We start from the raw sequence: 24,537 nt of genomic DNA on the forward strand, positions 1-24,537 counted from the left end.
CCCTCAAATTTTGTGTATTCAGAAAGTTAATCCTCAGAATACAGAGAGAGTTTCTCTCTCTCTCTCTCTCTCTCTCTCTCTCTCTCTCTCTCTCTCTCTCTCTCTCTCTCTCTCTCTCTCTCTCCTGTTTTTCTGTCCTATGTGGCCACAGCATTCAACCTCTTTTTGCCTTTTTTTCTTTTTTGCACTTTTTGACATATGAGGATACAGCAAGAAGACTTTTTTTTTTTTTTTAATCAAATGCTGGTACTTTATTTTGGACTTCCTAGCCTCCAGAAATGAGAGAATAAACTTCTGGTTTTAAAAAAATTGACCTTATTATGTTGAAAATGAACTATACAACTTGTGGATGGGGGTGAGGGAAAAACTGGGAATAAGTGAGGGAAGGAGTGATATTGTCCAAAAAATGTACCCGCTACAAGACTTATGTAACTGTAAGCCTTCTGTACCTCACCTTTATAATAACAATTCAAAAATAACCTCTGCTAGATGCTTGTGGCTCATACCTATAATCCTAGCTACTCAGGAAGCTGAGATAGGAGACTCATGGTTCAAAGCCAGCCTGTGCAGTCCATGAGACTCTTACCTCCAATTAACCACCAACAAGCTAGAAGTGGAGCTGTGGTTTTAGTGGTTAAGTACTAGCCTTGAGTAGAAAAGCTCACAGACAGAGCCCAAGCCCTGAGTTCAAGCCCCATGACTGCCATACAAAAAAATTAACTTTATCTGATATACTCTGCATAACAGTAAAAAAAAAATGGACTAAGACACAGAAAACGCAAACTATTGAAATTTTCTCAAGCCAAATGTGATGGCTCAACCTGATGTGATGTCTCATCTCAGAGATGAGACGATTGTGGTTCCAAGAACAGAGGAAGGGGAAGTTAGCATTACTCAACCTCAAAAGACAAGCTGGGTATGGTGGCTCATACCTATATCCAGTGAGGAGGGAGGTAAAGGTAGGAAGATTATGGTTGAGGCTGGCCTGGATCAAGAAGTATGACCCTATCAAAAATAACTAAAGCAAGCAGGCACTGGTGGCTCACACCTGTAATCCTAGCTACTTAGGAGGCTGAGAGCTGAAGATCACAATTGAAAGCCAGCCAGGCAGGAAAGTCTGTGATACTCTTATCTCCAGTCAAGCACACACACACACAAAATAACCTGGAAGTGGATTTGTAGCTCACTTGGTAGAGTGTGGTAGAGTGCTAGCCTTGAGCACAAAAGCTCAGGGGCCCTGAGTTTGTGCCCCAGGCTGTTACAAAAGAAAACACACACCAAAACTCTAAAATCAAGAGTGTAACTCCAGTGATAGAGCATCTGCCTAGCAAGTACAAGGCCCTAAGTTCAAACCCTAGGACTCTCTCTCTCTCTCTCTCTCTCTCTCTCTCTCTCTCTCTCTCTCTCTCTCTCTCTCTCACACACACACACACACACACACACACACACACACTTAAATAAATGGCATTTGTATTTAACTTCTTGGCACAAGGAAAACTTTAGGCCTATGTTTCTTCACTAGTGAATTCTACCAAATATTTTATTATTGTGTTTATATCCGCAAAACTGTATATAAAAAGATTGAAAAGATGCAAAAAAAGAGAGAGGCAGGGGAGATACCATGATCACAAAGGTGGTTTTCCAGGCGAGGCTGATCCCTTGCACTCCGGATGTGCTAACCCCTGCCATTTCCCCAAATGTGGGAAACCCGGCCGCATAGTCTGTGGTAGTGGGGAACTGTGTTCGCGCTCTCCCCTGGGAAAAAAATCTTAAAGGAGGACGTTTTGTATCCTAACTAAACTATAACTACTGGGTAAAGACTTTGGGCTCTTGGTATATTTTCTCTCCCATTGCCTTCCTCCTAAAGACAGTTTTGCTGTTCAGAGTTTTTTGGGGATTTTATTATCTTAACCAGCCCAAGCTAAAATGTAAAATTCTGTAACTCATATAATACCAAAGCAGGGGAAAACATGTTCAAGACCATTTTTACAATTTCATCTGGCAAGAAAGTCTGCCTATCTCCAGCTATGTGTGGACAGACAGGTAATCTTTACTTGTTTTATTCTGTCTTGAGGAGAGTTCAGTCAATAAAACTAGATAAAAAGAAACCAGTAAATAGAAGATGAAAAGATGCAAAAAAAATTACAAAGGGAGGACATTTCTGGATAATAGTTTTGCATATAAACAAGATTTTGCTCTAAAGCAGAGGATCACTCCAAATGAAACAGGTAGGAAGCCCAGTGCTGTCTTGACAGATTTATGAGTCGCTACAAATTTCTTCTTAAGCCCTGATAAAGCTGAGATACACAAAAATGAAAATCTATAATCTTACTTAGATGACTCACTCTCTTCTATTAGAGTATCTCCTTACTTTACCTCAGAAGCTTTTCACTTAATAAACTTTCATTATGCTATGAATCTTGCTTGAAATCTTCTCTCTCAAGAACTGAGAACGCAACTGGAATCTAGTAACAACTCTGCCAACAAACTTAGAAAAACAATAAATATATGATCAGTTCAATAAAAGCAGAAATGGCAGCTGGGGATGTAGCTCAGTAGTGAAGCACTTGCCTAGTATGTGCAAGGCCCTGAATTTTATCTCCAGCATAGAAAAATAAAACAAAACAAATGTAGAAGAAGCATTTGACAAAATCCGGCACCCACTCCTCGTAAAAAAAAAATTATTTACAGGCACCTGTGGCTCACGCCTGTAATCCTAGCTATTCAGGAGAATGAGATCTGAGGATCATGGTTCAAAGCCTGCCCTGGAAGGAAAATCCATGAAACTCATCTCCAATGTACCACTAGAAAACTGAAAGTGGCACTGTGGTTCAACTGGTAGAGCGCTAGCCTTGAGCTGAAGAGCTCAGGGACAGCGCCCAGGCCCAGAGTTCAAGCCCCATGAGACAAAAAAAAAAAAAAAAAAAAATTACAGCCAGGTGCCAGTGACTCAAACTTCTAATCCTAGCTACTTAGGAGGTAGAGATCTGAGGATCATGGTTTGAAGACCACCCAAAAAGGAAAATCCCTGAGACTCTTACCTCCAATTAACCAATAAAAGCCAGAAGTGGAACTATGGTTCAAATGGTAGAGCACCAGCCTTGAGTGCAAAAGCTAAAGGACAGCACTCAGGTCCTGAGTTCAAACCCTAGAACTGGCGCACACACAAAATTTACAAGCTCAAAATGAAAAGGAATTTCCACAGATAAAGAGCATCTCTAAATAACTTCCTAATGGTTGAAGACTGAACACTTTCTCACTTTAGATCATTTAGATTATTTACTCAATAATTATTTTCCACATTGTAATGGAGGTTCTGACCAGTTCAGGAAAAGAATAGCCAGTGTTAAAAAGGAATAAGTAAAACTACCTGATTTTGCAAATAGCATGATTGTTTATATAGAAATGTGATAAAATATACTAAAAAAAGGTCTAATAAATAAGGTCTAAGTGAGTTTTAAAAAGTTAAAAGATGCAGGATAACTGTACAAAAAGCTACTGGTGGCCAGATGTGATAACTCATGCCTGTAATCTCAGCTACTAGGAGGCAAAGATCCACAGGACCAAAGTTCTCACTAGCTGAACTCAGTGGTACAGGGCTGATCCCAGCTACAAAAGAGGTTGTAGGTAGGAGGATTGTGGCCTGTGGTGAGGCTAGTCTTAGGGAAAATTCTGAGACCTAGAAAACAAAACAAACAAAAACCTAAAACAAAAAAGGCTGGGAATGTGGAGTATGTGGTAGAGTGCTTGCCTAGAAAGTGTGAGGTGGTGAATTCAAATCCCAGTACAGCAAAGAAAAAAAAAAAAACCAAACCAATAAAAAAATTTTTTTTCATTGTGAAAATACTGTACAGAGGGTTTACAATTACATGGGCACGGTAATGAGTACATCTCTTATCAAGCATTGTTGCCTCCTCCTGTTTCCCCTTCCCTTTCCTTCCCATTTACCCTCCCCCCTCCGCCCAATCCACCCGTGCCCACGCCCCCCTCCACCAAAGTTGTAAAGTTTGTTTTTTGACATAACCACTTGTACATCTCATTGGTGCAATGGTCCACCTGGATCCCTATTTAAACGATTTGTTTTTTCTTTCCCTTCCACAAATTATACCAATATCAAATACAGTGAACGCAGGGGTTATACCATAGAGGAGGGACATACAAAGCAACAAAGAAATAATCTTATAAATATGTTAGAAACAATCGCATGAAAGAAAAAAATTTGAGTACTTATCTTGGGGTTCATTTCCCTAAAATCAATTTATCTGACCTTTCCTGCTTGACTCAGACATATACTAGTTATTGCAAATAAGGGAAACCATGGGACCTATGTTTCTTTGGGCCTGGCTTACTTCACTTAATATAATTTTTTCCAAGTTTTTCCATTTCCTAACAAATGGGGCAATGTCACTCTTTCTGATGGAGGCATAGAATTCCATTGTGTATATACCACATTTTCTTGATCCATTCATCTACTGAGGGGCATCTGGGTTGGTTCCCTATCTTAGCTATGGTAAATAATGCTGCAATAAATATAGTTGTGCTGGTAGCTTTAGTGTGGTCTTGTTTGTGATCATTTGGGTAAATGCCCAAAAGTGGGATTGCTGGGTCATAGGGGAGCTCTATGTGGAGTCTTTTGAGGAACCTCCATACTGCTTTCCAAAGTGGTTGAACAAGTTTACACTCCCACCAACAATGCAGTAAGGTTCCTTTCTGTCCACATCCCCTCCAGCATCTGTTGTTATTAGAGTTCTTGATTATAGCCATTCTAACTGGGGTGAGGTGGTATCTCAATGTTGTTTTGATTTGCATTTCTTTTATGGCTAGAGAGGTTGAGCATTTCTTCATGTGTCTATTGGCTATCCTTCTTTCCTCTTCAGAGAAGTTTCTCTTTAAGTCTTTAGCCCACTTATTTATTTGGCAGTTGTTTCTTTGAAGATTTGTTGTTGGGGGATTTAATTTTTTGAGTTCCAGGTATATTTTAGATATGAGACCTTTGTCTGTTGTATGGCTAGTGAAGATCTTCTCCCAATCCGTGGGTTTTCTATTGATCTTGCTAGCTATGTCCTTTGCCATGCAGAAGCTCTGCAATTTTATGCAATCTCATTTGTCCAACCTTTCTTTGATTTGTTGTGTTTCTGGGTCTCTATTAAGAAAATTTGGGCCTGTGCCAAGGAGACCTAGGGTTTCTCCTATTCCATCCTGTAATGCCAAACCGATTAAATTTTATGTATTTGCAACAATCACAAGTTGTTAAGTTTTAAAATGCCATTTATAGCCGGGCGCCGGTGGCTCACACCTGTAATCCTAGTTACTCAGGAGGCTGAGATCTGAGGATCGCAGTTCAAAGCCAGCCCAGGCAGGAAAGTCTGTGAAACTCTTATCGCCAATAAACCACCAGAAAACTGGAAGTGGCGCTGTAGCTCAAGTGGTAGAGTGCTAGCCTTGAGCTGAAGAGCTGAGAGACAGCACTCAGGTCGAGAGTTCAAACCCCACGAGCGACAAAAATAAATAAATAAATAAATAAAATAAAATGCCATTTATAATAACACTACAAACCTTGATAAATTTAAAGATAAATCTGACAAAAGATGTGGGAGACTTCGGCACTAAAAACTATAAAATACTTCTCAGGAAATTTAAAGATATTCACACTGGAGAGAGATAACTTGTTCAGAGAACTTAATATTGTTAGGATGTCTTTACTCCTCAAACTGATCTTTAGATTCAGTGCAATCCTTATAAAACTCCCAGTAGGCTGTTTTGTAGAAATTGATCATCTGATTCTAAAGTTAGTATAGCAACAAAATCAACTTTGACAAAGAAGACTAACCTTGGAATACAGTTTTGACTTTTAAAGGTATAGTAGTCAAAACAGTATGAGACAGGCAGAAAGACTGACAAATACAGCAGTGGAACTGAAATAGCTCAGAAGGACCCAACTCTTCGTTAGAGAACTAGGGCAGCAGTATAGCATTATCAAACATTGTTACATGCGATGAAATTGTTCATAGCTGTGGAGAATGTTAGTTTTGCTTTGAATTTTAAATCTTTATTGTAAACACCTTATAGTGTTTTTCTGTGAGTGTGAAAAAATCACTGGAGCAGATCATTCAAGCTTTTGAATGGCAGAAGATGGACTCTGCCTGGATGCGTGGCAGTCTGGAGCTGGGAACTGTCAGTCTCTTCTCTGAACACCAGCCAGACTGCCCTCATGATAGCCTGGTTGTTCGGTACACATGATTCTGGATGCAGAAGGCCTTGCTCCAGTCACAATCTCCAGACAAACCTGCACCAACTTTGAAAGGCAGTATTCCGGACAAAATAAGTACTGCAGCTATTCTCACTCAAGATGGAATGAGAAGCAGGCCCTGTGATTGATACCTATATAAGACTCTATGTGGGCCCCTTGATTGGTGGAGTTAGAAGCAGTACTATGATTGGTGCAAATATAAGCCTTCATTTGCATGCTATTCCACTGCCCCACACACCCATTCTAGCCACATAAGCAGGCAGTTCAGCTCACTTTTTTCAAGTCAGTCAGGAGACGTCTAACTATGCTGCCCTGTGGTATTGCAATGTTAGACGCAATAAAAAGCCTCTCCCAAATGGCATCCTCTTACCTATATATGACCTTAATTATGGGGAGAGCAGACTGAGCTGGTAATATGAAGAGGAGATGGTGGCGGCAGCAGCACCAGCAGTATTGGCAAGAAAGTGGCAAGAGTTCCAGAGATAATAAAGGATGATGGAAGTATAGAGAAGGCTGGGCAGAACTAAAGAAGAGGAATGTGGACCTTGGTTGCTGGAAGAGTTCCAGGGATTTTCCCAGTCTTAAAGACCAATGGTCCTGGTACCCAAAGCCTAAGAGATATAAGTCTAATGGTTGTAAGAGCCAAGAGTCTCAACACCTGCAACATGATAACTATGATACTAGCTGTGTGACCAGAGTCATGGTTCACAACCACAAAGCTTTAGAGCTGCAATACTAGCTGGTGTTGACTTGCTACCACTAGCTGCTGCTAATTTCTGAGGTTTACATTAGTTGCTGAGTGCAGCACCCTGGGCATTCTAAGACCAGAGTGATGAGCTTCTAACCTGAGCACCTACAGCCACAAGCCTGTAATTCTTAGAACTTGGAGCTCTGAGCTCTGAGTATGTCTGTTCAGTTCGTAAGCCTTTGGCTTACTCTACCAATACTAGAAGAACTAATCCTCACCTACTTGTGATCTCTGAATAGAGAAAAAATACTCCAGCAAGCTGATTGATAATAGAACAAAACAAAATCCACAGATAGATATATACATATAGAGAAATAATTTTGTATGTGTAAATGCTGTGTGTGAATGTGTGTGTGTTCATGAGTGTCAGAGCTAGGGCTTGAACTCAGGGCATTGTACTCTTGCTTAGCTGAAAATGATTTTTTTTTCACAATGGTGCAAAAGCAATTTAGTAAGAGAAGGACTTTTCTTTTCTTTTTTTTTTGTCGGTCGTGGGGCTTGAACTCTGGGCCTGGGCGCTGTCCCTCAGCTCTTCAGCAAAAAAATGATTTAAGTCCACAGTATTGTTGGGTTGGAGGAAGCTCCAAATCTTGAAAACTAAAATGAATTAATAGAAGTAGTCATTAATCATCCTACACTATTGACATTATAAACAGGTAACCAGATATTATTCCGAAGGAAATATATAATATCACCTACAAAAATATTCTTGCAGCTAGGTGCTGGTGGCTCATTCCTGTAATCCTAGCTACTCAGAAGGCTGAGATCTGAGGATCATAGTTCAAAGCCAGCCCAGTCCATGAGGCTCTTATCTCCAATTAATCAAGTGGTAGAGCACTAGCCTTGAGCTGAAGAGTTCAAGGACAGTGCCCAGGCCTCAAGTTTAAGACCCATGACTGACAAAAAAAAAAATATATATATATATATATATATACATACATATGTATATATATATATATATATATATATATTCTTGCTATAAAGGATTGAACATAAATTGGGTCAAATCCTTGAAACTAAAGTTTTCAGACACCCTCTTCCTCTCCCCTTCCCCCACCCCAGGACCAAAATCCAAAGTTCCATGTCAAGTTTGTCTGCTCACCCCTATATAAAAAATAAAGATAGATGATGAAAGATAGTAAAAAAGATTTATTACATGGAATGGACAGCAGAAAAAGACAGAATCTTAGGTTTTCTTCAGGATATAGACATGAACTGTTGTTTTAAACACACAAGGAATTAGGGACATAAGGAAGAGCTATATATAAACAGTCCCGGTCACAGGAATTGTCTGGTTTCGAAGGGTTCCAGAGAAGTTGTTTCCACTGGTTTGGTAAAAGCTCTGAGATTCCCCACTTTGGGGGCAGCTTTCTCTTTCCTTTCTTAAAAGTATGTTATAAATAAGTCCTGGCCTTCCTGGATTCCAAATGATTGCAAAATGACTGCAGAGAGAATGGCTAAGAGCAAAGACAGGTATTAGGATGTCTAGCTTTTCTCCTGCTTCTAATTAATTCCTGGGCCCAAAAAGAGCCAATGCTTTTCAACAAAAACAATTTTTAAGTACTTGTTATATAACTCCAAATTACTGAAAATATAGAGGAAAAGTGAACATGATAAAACCACAGGGATGCAATCAACAGATTCAAGACTATAATCAAATGATCTAATTTTTTTCAACAACAAATTTTTAAGGAAAATAGCAATGGAACAGAACTTACCTATTTAAAGAGACTTTAGAGGTATTTCAAGTAATTGCAGTTTATGGGTTGTATTTGTATTCTGATTTCTACTGTAAAAATAAAAGTGTGTAAGCCAATGAGAAGAATTTAAACATTAATTGGATATTTAATGATATTAAGAAACTATTATGACCCTTCTAGGTTTAATTACAACAGCTTGATCATTTTTAAAGTTTGCATATTTTCAGATGTACGCTGAAATCTTTATTGGTATAACTGATTTCTAGAATATTTAGGTGGAAATACTATGAGGTTATAGGAGAAACAAGATTATCCAAAAATGCTAAATGTTAAGTTAGGTGACAGGTCTGTGGGAAAAAGTTATTCTCTTACAGTTACAATATATTCAAAACATTCCTTAATAAAAAATAATTGAAAATATAACCTTCCTAAAAAACATACTCCAAAATACCTTACTGAAAGCTAAGACTGTCACACAACAGGAGTATAGTCTAAAAACAAAACAAAACAAAACAAAAACCAGAAGAATGGATTTTGAACGTTTTTACCAGAAGGAGATAAAAAATGTTTGAGAGACAGATATGTTTACACTGATATAAATATATATCCAATGAGTAATGTATTAGAATATCACATGCTATCCTATAAATAAGCATAATGACTGTGTCAATTTTTTTTTTTTCCAGTCCTGGGGCTTGAACTCTGGGCCTGGGCGCTGTCCCTCAGCTCTTCAGCTCAAGGCCAGTGCTCTACCACTTGAGCTACAGTGCCACTTCTGGTTTTCTGGTGGTTTATTGGAGATAGGAGTCTCACAGTCTCTCCTGCCCAGGCTGGCTTTGAACTGCGATCCTCAGATCTCAGCCTCCTGAGTAGCTAGGATTACAGGCGTGAGCCACCAGCGGCCAGCTGTGTCAATTTTTAAAGCTGGGCACAGATGGCTCATGCCTGTAATCCTAGCTACTCAGGAGGCCGAGATCTGAGTCAGCCAGGGCAGGAAGTCACTGATACTCTTATCTCCACTACCACTAAAACTACCAAAAAGGCTGAAAGTGGATCTCTGGCTTAAGTGGTAGAACACTAGCTTTGGGCTGGGGGGGGGGGGGGGGGGCATGGACAGTGCCAGGCCTTAAGTTCAAGCCTCGGGGAAAAACTAACTAAACAAAAAGCCAAACAACAACAACAACAAAAAACACCAAAAAAACAAACAAAAAAAAAAAAACCCTCCTAATAGTTCTTGATATACACTAGATTCTCAGTAAAATGTAGTGGTTAATAATAGTAATAAGAATAAAAGATGGGAGAACGTGTAAATAAATATGGAAAGTAATGTTTTTAATTGGTAATATGCATATAAAGCTTTTTGTAATAATTGCATTTTGAGCCAGGTGTGGTGTTGAATACCTGTAAACCCAGAAATAGAATAAAAGATTGTGAGTTTGCAGCCAGCCTGGGCTACATAGAAAGTTCAAAGCCTGTCTTGACTACATAGCAAGATTCTGCCTCAAAAAATATGATTAGCCCAGTGCTGGTGGCTCATACCTGCAATCCTAGCAACTCAAAAGCTGAGATCTAAGGGTCATGGCTCAGAGCCAGCCCAGACAGGAAAGTCCAGTTAACCACCAAAATCCAAAACTGGAGCTGTGGCTCAAGTGGTAGAGCACTAGCTGTGATCAAAATAGTTCAGGGACCATGCCCAGCTGTGTGTGCTCTCTCTCTCTCTTTCATACACACACAAATGTCTATTATATATATAACATACATATGATTGTGGTAGTGCTGGGATAGATAGAAGGAAAAATGATGGACGACATTGATAAAAACACATTGTACTCATAAACTGACATGTTGAATTAAAACTTGTTTGTATAGCTACTTAAAGATAATTAAGTGGGGTGTCAGTGGCTCAGGCCTATAATCCTAGCTACTCAGGAGGCTGAGATCTGAGGATCACAGTTCAAAGCCAGCCCAGGCAGGAAAGTCCGTGAAACTCTTATCTCCAGTAAACTACTCAGAAAACTGGAAGTGGTGCTGTGACTCAAGTGGTAGAGTGCTCACCTTGAGCTGAACTGCTGAGGGATAGTGCCCAGGCCCAGAGTTCAAGCCCCATGACCAAAAAAGAAAAAAAAAGGTAATTAAAGCTATATACATACATCAAATTTTATCTATGTCCTGCAAATAACATGTTGCTATGATTGCAAATTTAAGTTTATTGTTATTCTTATATAAAATGTGTTATTTTGCTGGGTATCAGTAGTTCATGCCTGTAATACTAGCTGTTCAGAAGGTTGAGATCTGAGGATCAAGGTTCAAAGACAGACCAGACAGTAAAGACTCATAGAAGACTCATATCTCCAATTAGCTGGCAAAAATCAGGAAGTGGAGTTGTGGCTCAAATGGGAGAGTACCAGCCTTGATCAAAAAAAGCTAAGCTTGTATGCCCCCCCACAATGTGTTATTTTATTAAATATTACTGAAAGTTACCCACTCAACCAAAGAAGGCAATTACATTTCTATCTGCCTTAAATAATACAAAATCCTCAGTGTCATATAGGTATATGTTTTGTTCCTCCACAGCAACAGAGACATCGGCTGTCATGAACCAGTGACACTGCACCTAATGTCATCACACTCACACTCCTGATCAAACACCTACTGACTAGAATGGGACCTTTAATGTAATCGAGAATGTCCTGACCAAGAGGTGGGAATAGCCAAGTCCTGGGGCGTGTTGGGGGAGGCATATTTTCCAGTGTAAACCAAGAAATGAGCATTCTGACTGGTGCCTAATCTTTTTCTGTGGCTCAAAGAACAAAATGGAGCCTTTTACTTGTAAATCAGAGGCATGCTGACTCTGCTTCTCCCCACCCTGTTCTCCTAGTTAGTCCTCAGCCTCCTGGACCAGCTGCCAAGGCGGGGAGAGAAATCCTAAGCACCGGGCTGCTGGAAGGGCCACAATCGCCAGCCTCCTCCCAACTGAGGAAAATGAATGCCGAATGGCACCACATCCCCTCCCAGCTGCCCGTCCTCTTAAGTGCCTTGGTTTTTCCCTTGCAGTGAAAGTGGTATCCATTAAAAGCAGTTTATTCACTAAACCATCCTGTTTTCTAGAAGTGAACCCTGAAAACTTAAAAGTTGTTGTCTGCATTGTATAAAACAATAGATATCCACACAAACAAACAAAATAGATATCCATACAGTCAGAGCATCTGAAAGTGTGTCTAGCAGCTGAACTGCTATATATGTAAATCTATTATAAAGGAGGTGAGAGATTACTTTGGCTAGAACAATCTGGGGAAACAATCTGGGAAATCATGAGAATGATGTTTTGAAGCCAGTGTTTGAAACAGAGAAGATTTTGGTATATGGAAATGGAAGCGGTAATGCAGGGATCAGCATACATGAGCTGCTGGTATCTCCATGCGAAGATATGTAGGGGTAACAGAAGGATTCCTAAAGTGTTTACCTTGTTCAGAGTGCACTTCATTTTGTACATATCAAATCTCAATTAAGTGACTTTTAGAAGTCATATTGTCTCTGTGTAGGCACCAAGGTCGTGAATACCTTGTGGGTATATATGTATATTCTTCTGCATTGCATGGATGTGAACCTAAGCATATGTGTTTCTAGGTATAGACGCCTGTGTGGGCGCATTTCTCTACAGATTTTCTGGTCTTTCTGGGTGTGTGGGATGAGAAGGAAAAATGAAGGACTAGAGAAAAGAGTCTGGAAAAGGACTGTGGAGGGGAGCCTCTATTCTGATGCCTGTGTGTCTAATGTATCTCAAGAAGTCTCTTAATAATACATTATTCATTGTTAAAATGCAGTGTATCAAAATGCTATTATTTTTCTTAGCCATTACAGTCTATCTCTTTCTATTTGTCTTTTTACCTGGTTTATGTAAGGTCCTCTCCTGGATGGCTAGCAGACTCCACCCTCCTCGCAGCAAAGTCTCCACCCAGTACCTGCGTTACCTAGGCAACTGGGATACCTGGAAGAGGTCACATCTGCATCCGCTGAGGTCACATCTGAATTTGATGTGGCCACACCTTTCCCCGCCCATACCCTACATAAGGCCTAACCCAGGCCCAGACGCTCTCTTGCTCTTGCTCTTGCTGTTGCTCTTGCTGCTCTTTTCTGGCTCTCTCTGTTCTATTCTAGCTCACTCTCTGTTCTTTTCTTGCTCTCTCTCTTTCCCAGCCAGGTGGAGTGCCAACCTTGCCTGGTCCCAGCAGGTCTACCCCTTACCTGAATACCACGTGCATGCTGGTGCTGTTCTAACTTGGCTACCTCTTTTTAAAAACCTAACAGTTTAATCCTCTTCCGGGATTGTCTGTCTCCTCCCTATCCCACATACCCTCTTCCTTTTCCTTATCCTTCCAATTTTAGTCCTTTCTCCATCAGGGTTTCACCCTTTTGTAAGAGTTCTCTTTCTCTTCTAATTTATGGAAGTAACACTCTGCCCCACACATACCCTAGAAACAAACAATTATGAAAGAGGCATTTCTTGTTAGATATTTAGTTCAAAGCCAAACTAAGAGCTTTAGGTATGACTCAGAGTCACTTAGATTCACCTTACCTTAAAAAAATAATGACAGGCTGGGAATGTGACTCAGTGGTAGCATGCTTGCCTAGCATGCATGAAGCCCTGAGTTCGATTCCTCAATACCACACAAACAGAAAAAGCCAGAAGTGGCACTGTGGCACAAGTGGTTGAGTGCTAGCCTTCAGCAAAAGAAGCTCGGAACAGTGCCCAGGCCCTGAGTTCAAGCCCCAGGACTGGCAAAAAAAAAAAAAAAAAAAAAAGGCGATACAAGATTTTTGTTTTTATAGAACGGCAATTGAGCTCACAGTTTAAATTTCCTAGATTTCCTTCATAAAGGAAAGCTCATAAAGGCTTGCTTTATGAGCTAAGTAAATTATCACTTTTCCTATAACTTCCTTTAAATTAAAAAAAAAATGTAGCCAGGTGCCAGTGGTTCACACCTGTAATCCTAACTACTCAGGAGGCTGAGATCTAGGAATCACAGTTCAAAGTCTATAAGACTCTTATTTCCAATTCAAGCACAAAAAAGCCAGAAGTAGCACTATGGTTCAAGTGGTGAAGTGCTAACCTGGAGCAAGGAGCTGAGGGACAGTGCCCAGGTCTAGAGTTCAAGGGTCGGGACCAGAGGGGGAACAAACAAAAAACAAAAAACATGTGTGTGTATTAGATGAAATGAAATGAAAACCATAGATATCATTTCAAGTGGGTGAACCCTAAAAATATAAAAGTTGTTTTATGAGAGTCTTATAATTCTAGAAATCATTAAGCATAGAGGTTAGCAAAAATTACAATTTTCAGATCCTTTACTAACTTTTAAGAATTTAAGCAGGCTGGGGAGGTGGCTCGGTGGTAGAGTGCTTGCCTTGCATGCATGAGGCCCTGGGTTCGATTCCTCAGCACCACATAAACAGAAAAAAAAAAAAAAAGCCAAAAGTGGCGCTGTGGCTCAAGTGGTAGAGGCTAGCCTTGAGCTGAAGAGCTGAGGGACAGCGCCCAGGCCCAGAATTCAGGCCCCATAACCGGACCCCCCCCCAAAAAAAGAGTTTAAGTAAATGATGAAATTAATTATAAATACTCATTGGATGCCTGAACTATTTCTGAAAAATAAATACATAGACAAAAATCTCTAAAAACAGATTTTATTGACTCTCCTTTCTTAGAATGGCAGTGCATTCATGAATATGCAAGTGCATTAGAGGTTTGTTTGCTCTCAAATGTGTTAAGATTATATACAGTTGATACCCAGGAAACTAAAAATCTCTTGTTTTTCTGTCTTCTAGGAAAGGGATAGTGAAAGAGTCCTCTGACAAAAAAGAATGTAGGCAAAATCCTGAAGAGGTAGGAGTAAGGGGTCGTCAAAATCCCTATGATTTGACACAAGTTCATACACCACGCTGTGCATGCTCACAAAAATTAAGAAAAAATATAACAAAAGCTTTAGAACTGAGCTCGCCTATAACCTAAGTCCTAAACTAACCTTTGAGTAATGCATGTAGGAACAGACCCAGACTGCATAGCAACGACTGTGAAAAACAGTTAATGAAATTACTCTCCAGAGAAAATGACACCCAACTTTCAGTCTAAACTCAATAGTGTTAACTTTCTGTTAAAACTAGAACAGCCAACACTCCTAAGAGGATTTAAATTGGACCCAGAGTCTTATAATACATTAAATGTCTGATAAAGTCCTAAATTATTAGACATACTACTGAACATATTAAGAACTACAAAAATGTGACCAGTTTTCTTTTCTCTTTTCTTTTTTTTTTTTTTGTCCCAGACTTGAACTTGGTAGCTGATGCTCTTGCTCTTTGGCTGGGGCTCTACTACCTGAGCCACACCTCTAATCCTATGATCAGTTTTCAAGGTGAGAAAAGTACAACTAATGTCAATCGAAAGGTGCTGATAGTATCAAATATTTTAAAGCAGCTCTTGTGTCCATAGTTCAGAAAGTAAAAGTGAACATTACTGAAATGAATGGAAAGATAGGCAATTAAAGCAAAGAGATATAAATTATGAAAAGAAAACTAGTGGAAATGATATGGATGAACCAAGAATTGGTGAGCCAGAATTTGGGTCAACAGAAATTTTCAGTTTGAAAACTAGAGAAAAAACGATTGGTGCAATGATAAGGACTTTTGGAGCAACAGGAAAGACTTAAATTTATGAAACATCAGAAAGAGAGGAAACACACTAATACAGCAAAGAAATAATACCTGAAAACTATCCAGAATTAGTGAAAGTCACAAATCTGTAAGTCCCAAAATCTCAGCAAATTCGAAACAGAATACAAGAGAACTGTGGCCTAGCTAAGGGAGGTGGGATTGTTTGTGTTCCAAGCTTAAGAAATAAAACATAGCTCTAGTGATAAGGGAATAGATTTTTATTGTGCTATAAATGTTAGAATTATTCAATTCTTTCGTGTGTGTGTGTGTGTGTGTGTGTGTGTGTGTGTGTGTGTGTGTGTGTGTGTGTGTGTGTGTGTGCTGGTCCTTGGGCTTGACCTCAGAACCTGGGCACTGTCCCTGAGCTTTCTTTGATCCAAGTTAGCACTCTACCACTTGATCCACAGGCTTACATTTTTTTTTTTTTTTGGTACTTAATTGGAGACAGATAAAAGCCCCATGAACTTCCTTGCCCATGCTGGCTTTGAACCAAAATCTTCAGATCTCAGCCTCCTGAGTAGCTAGGATTACAGGCATGAGTCACAAGTACCCAGTTGAATTTTTTTTTTTGTCAGTCGTGGGGCCTGAACTCTGGGCCTGGGCACTATCCCTCAGCTCTTCAGCTCAGAGCTAGTGCTCTGCCACTTGAGCCATAGCACCACTTCCAGCTTTTTTTTTTTTTTTGTCTGCTTATGTGGTGCTGAGGAATCGAACCCAGGGCCTCTTGCATGCAAGGCAAGCACTCTACCACTGAGCCACCCTCCCCCCAGCTGAATTCTAAAGTTAAACATAGCGAAGTTTAATTTTCAGAAGCAATTTAATTTCTACAGGTTAAAGTAATAGTCAGGAAACTTATTCTGAGATGAGCCAGATATCAAATTTTGGCTTTGTGACCCACAAAGCCAAAATTATTAATCAATTCTGGAAAAGAGACAGGATTAAACTACTATCCTAGAAAATACTCCTCCTATCTCCTGGAAGAACTGCCTTAGAAGACTCCTTTGTCATCTTTTAAAATTATTTTAATAATAATAATTTATAATAACACCCTTAAAAACCTATGAACAGTTCATAGACTTGCTATAGCACCTGAAGGGTGAGAACTTAGATTAGGAAACTACATCCAAGTTAGAAACCTTGCTAGGCAAGAAAACACTGGTGGAAGCCATAAAGAACAAGAATCCAAATCCTTAGCCTGTAGACCTCCAAACTAATTTGTTTTAAGGTGACCTTTGAACAGACTCTGGATTTCATATCAACTCATAAGCTGATAGTCCAAAGGAAAGAAAAGTGTGAGTCTTTAGGTTGTGGGATGTAGGCCACTGCTTCCCTAGAAATTACCTGGGGGTAAGAAGAGAGGAGGGAGAATCTTATACTTCTCTCCACCTCTAGAACCTTCTCTCTGGTCTTCTGGCATTTGCATGACCCATAGATTTCATTTAATCTACTTTAGTCTACTCATCATTAATTACCTTTCCCAGCACACTGTTTATTTAGCAATGGTGGTGATGACACTAAATTTAATAAGTTTGAATTTAAAGTCTAGGAAGCAATGTACTAGATACTTACTTCAAAACTCTCATAAGTCTAGGAAGCTGTCACCACCTCTACCTCACAGATTACCCAAAGCAAGTCTCAAAAGGTTATTCATTGGTCAAAGATGACACACCTGTTAAATACAAAAATCAACTGGAATGCAGTTCTACCCAACTCAGAGTTCCATTACTTTCCACTGCCTCCCCTTTGCAGAGGACACAAGGATAGAGATGAACTTCTCTGTTTACCACTGTATTCTTGCTCCAAGAACAAGGTCTGATAAATTCTAGTCAACCTATAACTGTTAACTAAATCATTAAAAATCTGTAGAAATCTTTATCCAAAGTCAGGAATACTAAAGCCATTAAATGGAGGCAATGAGAGTAAATAAATCGCACAGATTTCCTGAGTCATCTATTCATTTCCTGGCATTTGTAATAGCTAATATTTATTAAGTAAGTATGCTAGGCCCTTTGCAAATCACTTGACAAAAAATTTCTATGAAAGAGACCCTATTGTAACTTAATTTCCCCAAACCTGGAAAAAAGTTAATGTTTAAAGAGATTAGTACTGCTATTAAGCACCTACTTATCTTATGATATCTTGCTTAATTTGGCAAAGCCTGAGCCAGCTTCATGAGTTATTCTTCATAGTAAAATTACTGAGTAAGACAACGTTCAAGTTCTCATCATTTGTATTATCAAGGCACACAGTGAGATAAGAGATACAATTAGAATTTTGATTCCTTAATCCTAGTAGGAGGCCACAATAGCTCAAATTCTTCCCAGATGAATACAAACACATGTAACAATAATATAAACCCATGTCACAAGGCTATGGTGGAAGAGAGTTAATAAGTGATTACAAAATTCTTTGTAAGTACACAGTGCTACAGAAATGCAAAACATCTACAACAACAGTAATTAGTTCTAATTACTATCACTCTCTGTGTGCAGCTGTCTCTCAAAAATCCCTTTGGGAGTTAATCACCCCATATCAATAAAGTAATTTTCCTCTTTCTCAGACCCTACTGAGAAGCTGTCTTCATCTTCCCTCCATCCTGCATAGACTCAATCTCCTCTCTTTTTCTACTCCCAGGTTGTCAGCAAAGGCTGAATAATTATATTAATGGGGGAGAGGGAGGATAAAGAGCCTTAAGCCTTTCAAATTTTTCACTTTCAAACAAAATTGGGCAGAAAAATCTGGAGAAATATACAGATCTTTCTAAATATAAGCCCCTACTCTTTCATATACAAGAAGGGAAAATTTCCCCTCTTAGCCCTTTAGAAATGCTCAGCTAATATTATAGTTTAGATCTTGTTTGTATCCCCAAGGCCCATATTAAAGTTCCCTGTGGCACTACTGGGAGGTGGTGGAATCCTTTAGGGGGTGGACCCTAATGTAAAGAAGTCGGGTCACTAGAGATATACACCTGATGGGGATTGTGGGGACTGTCACCCCTTCCTATTTCTCTCTTTGCTTCCTGGCCACCATGAGGTAAAGAGCTCTCCTCCATGTGTTCCCACCAGGATGTACTATGACTCCACAGGCCCAAAGCAATAGGGCCAACTAACCTCTAAAACTGTGAACCCAAATAAACCTTCTTCCTTTTAAGTTGATTCTCTCAGGTACTTTGTCACAGTGCTGGGAACATGACTAACAGAGGTAACTATGTTAAAATACCAGTTTTGATGGATTGTTTATTTAGCAATGTAAGACATAATTAGCACTGAATAAATGTAGCAGTTCTGACAATGATCAGTCTAACATTCACTGTCTGTAGCTTCTTGAGGAGTTACAATAGAAATCATATGACCTGCAAAACCAATATATTTACTCTCTGGTCTTTTATGTAAGTAAAATGGAATGTTGAAGGGGATGACACTGATAAGATATATTGTATTCATAAACTTCTTTGTTATATGGTACCTCCTGTGTACAACTTATTAAAGATAATTTTAAAAAGAGGAAAAAAAAGGGGGCTGGGAAGGTGGCTCAGTGGTAGAGTGCTTGCCTTGCACGCATGAGGCCCTGGGTTCGATTCCTCAGCACCACATAAGCAAAAAGAAAAAAGCCGGAAGTGGCGCTGTGGCTCAAGTGGTAGAGTGCTAGCCTTGAGCTGAAGAGCTGAGGGACAGCGCCCAGGCCCATAGTTCAGGCCCCATGACTGGAAACCCCCCCCAAATAAAAAGAGAAAAAAAGGAAGATGAAAAATGTTCAGAAGGAAAAAATATCAGAAACTAGAAATTTATTTTCTCTAATGAATAAAGGAGAAAATGAAAGAAAAAGAAATCAATAGCCCTCGGGTTCTAAAATAGGAGATTGTTCAGTTGAAAGTATAGAGTTGTTTTGTGTTATTGTTGTTATTTGTTGTTTCAATCTACCCATGACTTGCTTTCCCCTCATCTACTAACAGCAGCCCTTTCTTTGGATAACTCCAAAGCTCATGTTGTTCTCATGAGGCTGTGAACTATAGTATCAACTTCCTGTCATAGTGTAAGACTAGACCTAACCAGTTATACAATCCCATTCTTCTGGCTCCAATAGATGCTCAGGTAGATTGGCACATGATCCAAGTTATTCCATTCAACTATTTCCTCCTAGATTTTATATGAAATGTGGGAGAGAGAGATTTTTCTCTTTCATCTGAGGCTGATGAACAGGGACCACATAATCATGAGACTTTCCTCACATTCTGACCAACCTTTTTCTCTCTAGCCTCTTATTGTATGCAAGAAGCCAGACCACGAATGAAGAGGGTTACACAGAAAGAAAAGGCAAACCAAAGGAATGATATTCTTTAAGAATCATTACCACCTTTGGCATCACAATAATATAACCATTGCTTCGATATGGTTTTCTTTACTCAAAATTGGCTGAATTAGATTTCTGTCATTTATAAGTTAAAGAGAGCTCAGGTAAATGAGGAATGAATTGATGGATGTGTAATTCAAGGTAATGAGAAGAATATGCAAAGGTACCAATGGTGGATTAAGAAAGTCTGTTTTTCCAAACTAACAGATAATCCTAAACAGTATCTACAATTCTACATTTAAAGATAGTCCTATGTAAATGACATAGCAATGTTTGTAAAATTTGGATTCCAACTTGAATAATTTTGTAATCTTAGGTAATACAATAAGTGACATGTTTTAGCACATACTTTATGTCAGGCATTATGCTAAGAGCTTGAAAAGCATTCCTTTATTTAATACCATTTCACACTTGAGGAAGAAAGAAGAATCAGAAATATTAAGAAATCATCTCCCAGAACACCTATCTGCCAAATTCAGTTCTGTACTCTGAGCATAGATTTTTCCTTCACTTTCCCCAGAATCCATACTCTCTATCACCCTATTATACAACCTCCTTTGTGGTCAATTTGTTTATATTATGTAAAGCTAAAATGTTTTCAAAATCCATAGATGTCATCTTACAACATTCATAATTCTTCTATTTACTAGAGTTCTTGAAAACTACTGAATGAATATGAATATCGGTTTTTCAGATAATAAAAATGCTGGTCACATACTAAGCCTTCAAGAGCTACTATGCTCTTAAAGCGCAATCAGCTCTTAATTCTAATACTGACTATTTTACACAGGCAGTACAAGCTAATTTGATTTTTTAAAATGGTAAGTCTTGAATAGAGGAACACAAATGTCTGTAATTTTATAGTTATCTTTCGAGGAATTTATCCCTCATTAGCATCTACTCAGAACTTGGAAAATAGAAAATTCCCCTTTCCTTGCTCTTCACATTTTGTCCAGAGTAACTAAAGAAAATTCATATAAAATAAAGAAAAAAAAGGTCCCCAATAGGTAGGCTATGACAAAGAAAGGGCTTAGCATTTCCTTTCTGCTTACAAAATATTTAGTATAAATCTTCATTGTCATTTATAATCTTGATCAAAGACATTTCACACAAAAATCCATTAGGCATGTGAAAACCTTTGAGTGTTGTGTATCCACTAATTCCTTCTAATGTGAACACTTATCATACTAGTAGATATTAACAAGATAAACTTAGAATTTCATATTACCTCCAGAATTTCCCATTACCAATCCAGTCTGATTTTTTTTGAAGATTTTTTTTTGGGGGGGGCATTGGTCATGGGGCTTGCATTTTGGCTCTGGATGCTGTCCCTGAGCTCTTCAGCTCAAAGCGAGCACTATACCAACTTGAGCCACAGCACCACTTTTGGTTTTCTGGTGGTTAATTGGATATAGAAGTCTCACAGACTTTTCTGCCTGAGCTAGCTTTGAACCACAATCCTCAAATCTCAGCCTCCTGAGTAGCTAGGATTATAAGTGTGAGCCACCAGCACCCAGCTCCAGTCTGATTTTTGCCACCAATTCCTGCACTGAAATTGCTCTTGAAAAGTCTCCACCAATACCCACAGAGTCTAATTCAATGAATACTTTAATATATGCCATTAATATCTGCCATTTAAAATTTTCAACCTGTGGAGCTGGGAATGTGGCTCAGGGGTGGAGTGCTTGCCTAGCATGCATGAAGCCCTGGGTTCAATTCCTCAGTACCACATACACAGAAAAAGCTGGAAGTGGCACTGTGGCTCAAGTGGCAGAGCACTAGCTTTGAACAAAAGAAGTTCAGGGGCAGTGACCAGGCCCTGAGTTCAAAGCTGCAGGATTGGCAAAAAGAAAAAAATAAAATAAAATAAAAATTTCAACCTGTGACTAACTGCTTCTTACTCTGTTTCTTCTGTCTTCTCTGGTGCCTTCTTATATCCTTTTTCTGATTTCCTGTTCTGGTTCTTTCCTCTTCCTCTCCAGTCTCTTCTTCAGTCTCTTTCCAAGACGTCATTTTTTTCTGGCTCTTGAAACTTAATAAGTCTTAAACTAAAATTAGAAGAGACAAAGGTCACTTCATATTAATAGGGGAAAATACATCGAAAAGAATAACAGTCATCGACATATTTGTATTAAATGATGGCACACTCAAGTTCATTAGACAAACACTTCACTATACCATGTATTGATAGCTCTGGCACAAAAATTGTGAGTGACTTTAAATATCCTACTTTACCAATAAATATAACTTTTTTGCTCATAGTTAATGCTCTACCACTTAAGCCACAGCTCTATTTCCAGCTTTTTGGTGTTTAATTGGAGATAGGAGTCTCATGGACTTTGCTGCGCAGGCTGGCTTCAAACCTCTCTCCTCAGATCTCAGCCTCCTGAGAAACTAGAATTACAAAGTGTGAGCCACCAGTGGCCAGCACAGCCATCTAATTTTGGACAAGGTTTTCAAAAATATGCACTTGAGAAAAGACAATCTTTTCAACAAATGGTGCTGGAAAAAAAAATGGGTATCTACATATAGGGCACTGAATGTAGATTCCTTTTCTCACCCTGAACAAAAATCGTCTAAATGGATTAAATATCTAAATGTAACATTTCAAAGGACTACAAAAAACATAGGGAAAACTCTGGAAGATAGAGACATACAGGTAATTGTTTTCTGAATAGGTTTTTAATTGACCAGAAAACAAGAACAAGAATAGACAAATGAGATCAAATCAAATTATAAAGCTTCTGTACAGCAAAAGAAACAATGACTAAGAATCAAAAGATAACCCATGGAATAGGAGAATATCTCCAGCTATTCAATGGAGAAGGATTATTATGCAGAATATACAAAGAAGTAAAAAATTAAATTGTGAAAAATTCCCAGTTAATAGTTAGGTAAGCTAATTGAACAAGCCATTCTATTTTTAAATTTAATTTTATTATTAAGGTTATGTACAGAGGGGTTACAGTTACATATGTACATAAAGAGCACATTTTGGGGGGGGGGTCCGGTTGTGGGGCCTGAACTCTGGGCCTGGGCCCTGTCCCTCAGCTCTTCAGCTCAAGGCTAGCACTCTACCACTTGAGCCAAAGCGCCACTTCCAGGTTTTTTTCTTTTTTATATGTGGAATCGAGCCCAGGGCCTCATGCGTGCAAGGCAAGCACTCTTACCACTGAGTCACCTTCCCAGCCCTAAAGAGCACATTTCTTGTCAAACTTGTTACCTCCTCCCTCATTTTTCTCCTACTTTATCTCCCCCCCACTTCCTGCCCCATGCTGATGAACAAGCCATTCTTAAAGGAATAAATACAGTGCTTACTTCAGCAGCAGCACACAAACTAAAATTGGAAAGATACAGAAAAGATTAGCATGGCCCCATCACAAAGATAACATGCAAATTTGTAAAGTGTTCCATATTTTTAAAAATACAAATAGCTAAAAATAATACATGAAGAAATGTTCAATGTCCCATAAAGGAAATGCAAATAAAAACGACCTCAAGATTCTGTTTCACTGGGCTGAGAATGTGGCTTAGTGGTAGAGTGCTTGCCTAGCATGCATGAAACCCTTGGTTTTGATTCCTTAGTACCACATAAACAGAAAAAGTCAGAAGTGGTGCTGTGGCTCAAGTGGTAAAGTGCTAGCCTTGAGCAAAAGAAGCTAAGGGAAAGTGCCCAGGCCCTGAGTTCAAGTCCCCAGGACTAGCAAAACACACACACACACACACACACACACACACACACACACACACACACATTTCACTCCAGTCAGAATGGCTATCATCAAGAAAACAAAATGAACAAAACAAGAACCACAAGGAAAAGATATGCTGGTGAGGATGTGAGGTGAGAGGGAAAGGATCCATACACCGTTGGAGGGAATGTAAACTGGTGCAACCCTCATGGAAATCAATATAGAGATTCCTAAACAAAAACCTAAAACTAAAAACAGATTTATGTAATGACCCCACCATACTATTCTTGGGGCTGTATCTGAGAGAGTATAAATCAATATGAGAAACTCATTCACAATAACCACAGTGAAATCAGCTGAGGTACCAACAATGGATGAATAAGAAAATTTGGTACATGCATACCATGGAGTATTATTTGGTCATAAAGAAAAAAATGAACTTATATCATTTGCAGGAAAGTGAATGGAACTGGAGATCATCATGTTAAGCAAGATAACCCAAGCCCCAAAAAGCCAAATACCACACTTTTGCTTATTTATGGAATTTAGACTTTGAAGACATATAAATATCTTAATATGTTATATAACATACATGTATATTACATATATAAAATTATAACATATATGAATATTTTTCTTATAGCTATATATTAACATATATATGAACTTAATTATAACTACAGAATTGTTTGGAGGGACAAGCGGGAATAGGAAGTGAAAGAGGATAAAGAGTAAATAATATTGACGTATATTGCATCTATTTGTGAAGATGGAATTAAAAAACATTGTAAACTGTTAAACAATGGGGGATTAAAATAGGGAAAGGGAGAGCAATCAAAGTGATTATTGTGATTAAAATACAATATGTGCACACGTGAAATGTGATAGTGAAAACCACTGGTAATATACACAAAAAATGAACAATAGGAAAGTAAAATGGGCTCTGTTGGAGCACTGTAATATGTAGCAGTGGCAACAGGGTGAATGGGTAAACAAAGATGAAAGAGAAAAAAAGTACAACAGATAATAATAGTAAAAAATAATAAGAGAAATAAAGATCAAAATAAGCACAGGATGTTAGTAAATCCA

General features: G+C 38.8%; 2 non-coding genes across 2 annotated transcripts; both read left to right on the top strand.

The window, feature by feature from the left end:
• The first annotated feature begins 1,596 nt into the window (after positions 1–1,596).
• LOC138822424 (U1 spliceosomal RNA) lies at positions 1,597–1,758 on the top strand. Its single transcript, XR_011370450.1, has one exon. It is a non-coding gene; the product is annotated as a U1 spliceosomal RNA (small nuclear RNA).
• Positions 1,759–23,066: 21,308 nt separating this feature from the next.
• LOC138822398 (U6 spliceosomal RNA) lies at positions 23,067–23,176 on the top strand. Its single transcript, XR_011370432.1, has one exon. It is a non-coding gene; the product is annotated as a U6 spliceosomal RNA (small nuclear RNA).
• Positions 23,177–24,537: the final 1,361 nt, after the last annotated feature.

This window comes from Dipodomys merriami, unplaced genomic scaffold (assembly GCF_024711535.1).
Source record: "Dipodomys merriami isolate MVZ:Mamm:240054 unplaced genomic scaffold, mDipMer1.0.p SCAF_11, whole genome shotgun sequence".
Taxonomy (NCBI): domain Eukaryota; kingdom Metazoa; phylum Chordata; class Mammalia; order Rodentia; family Heteromyidae; genus Dipodomys; species Dipodomys merriami.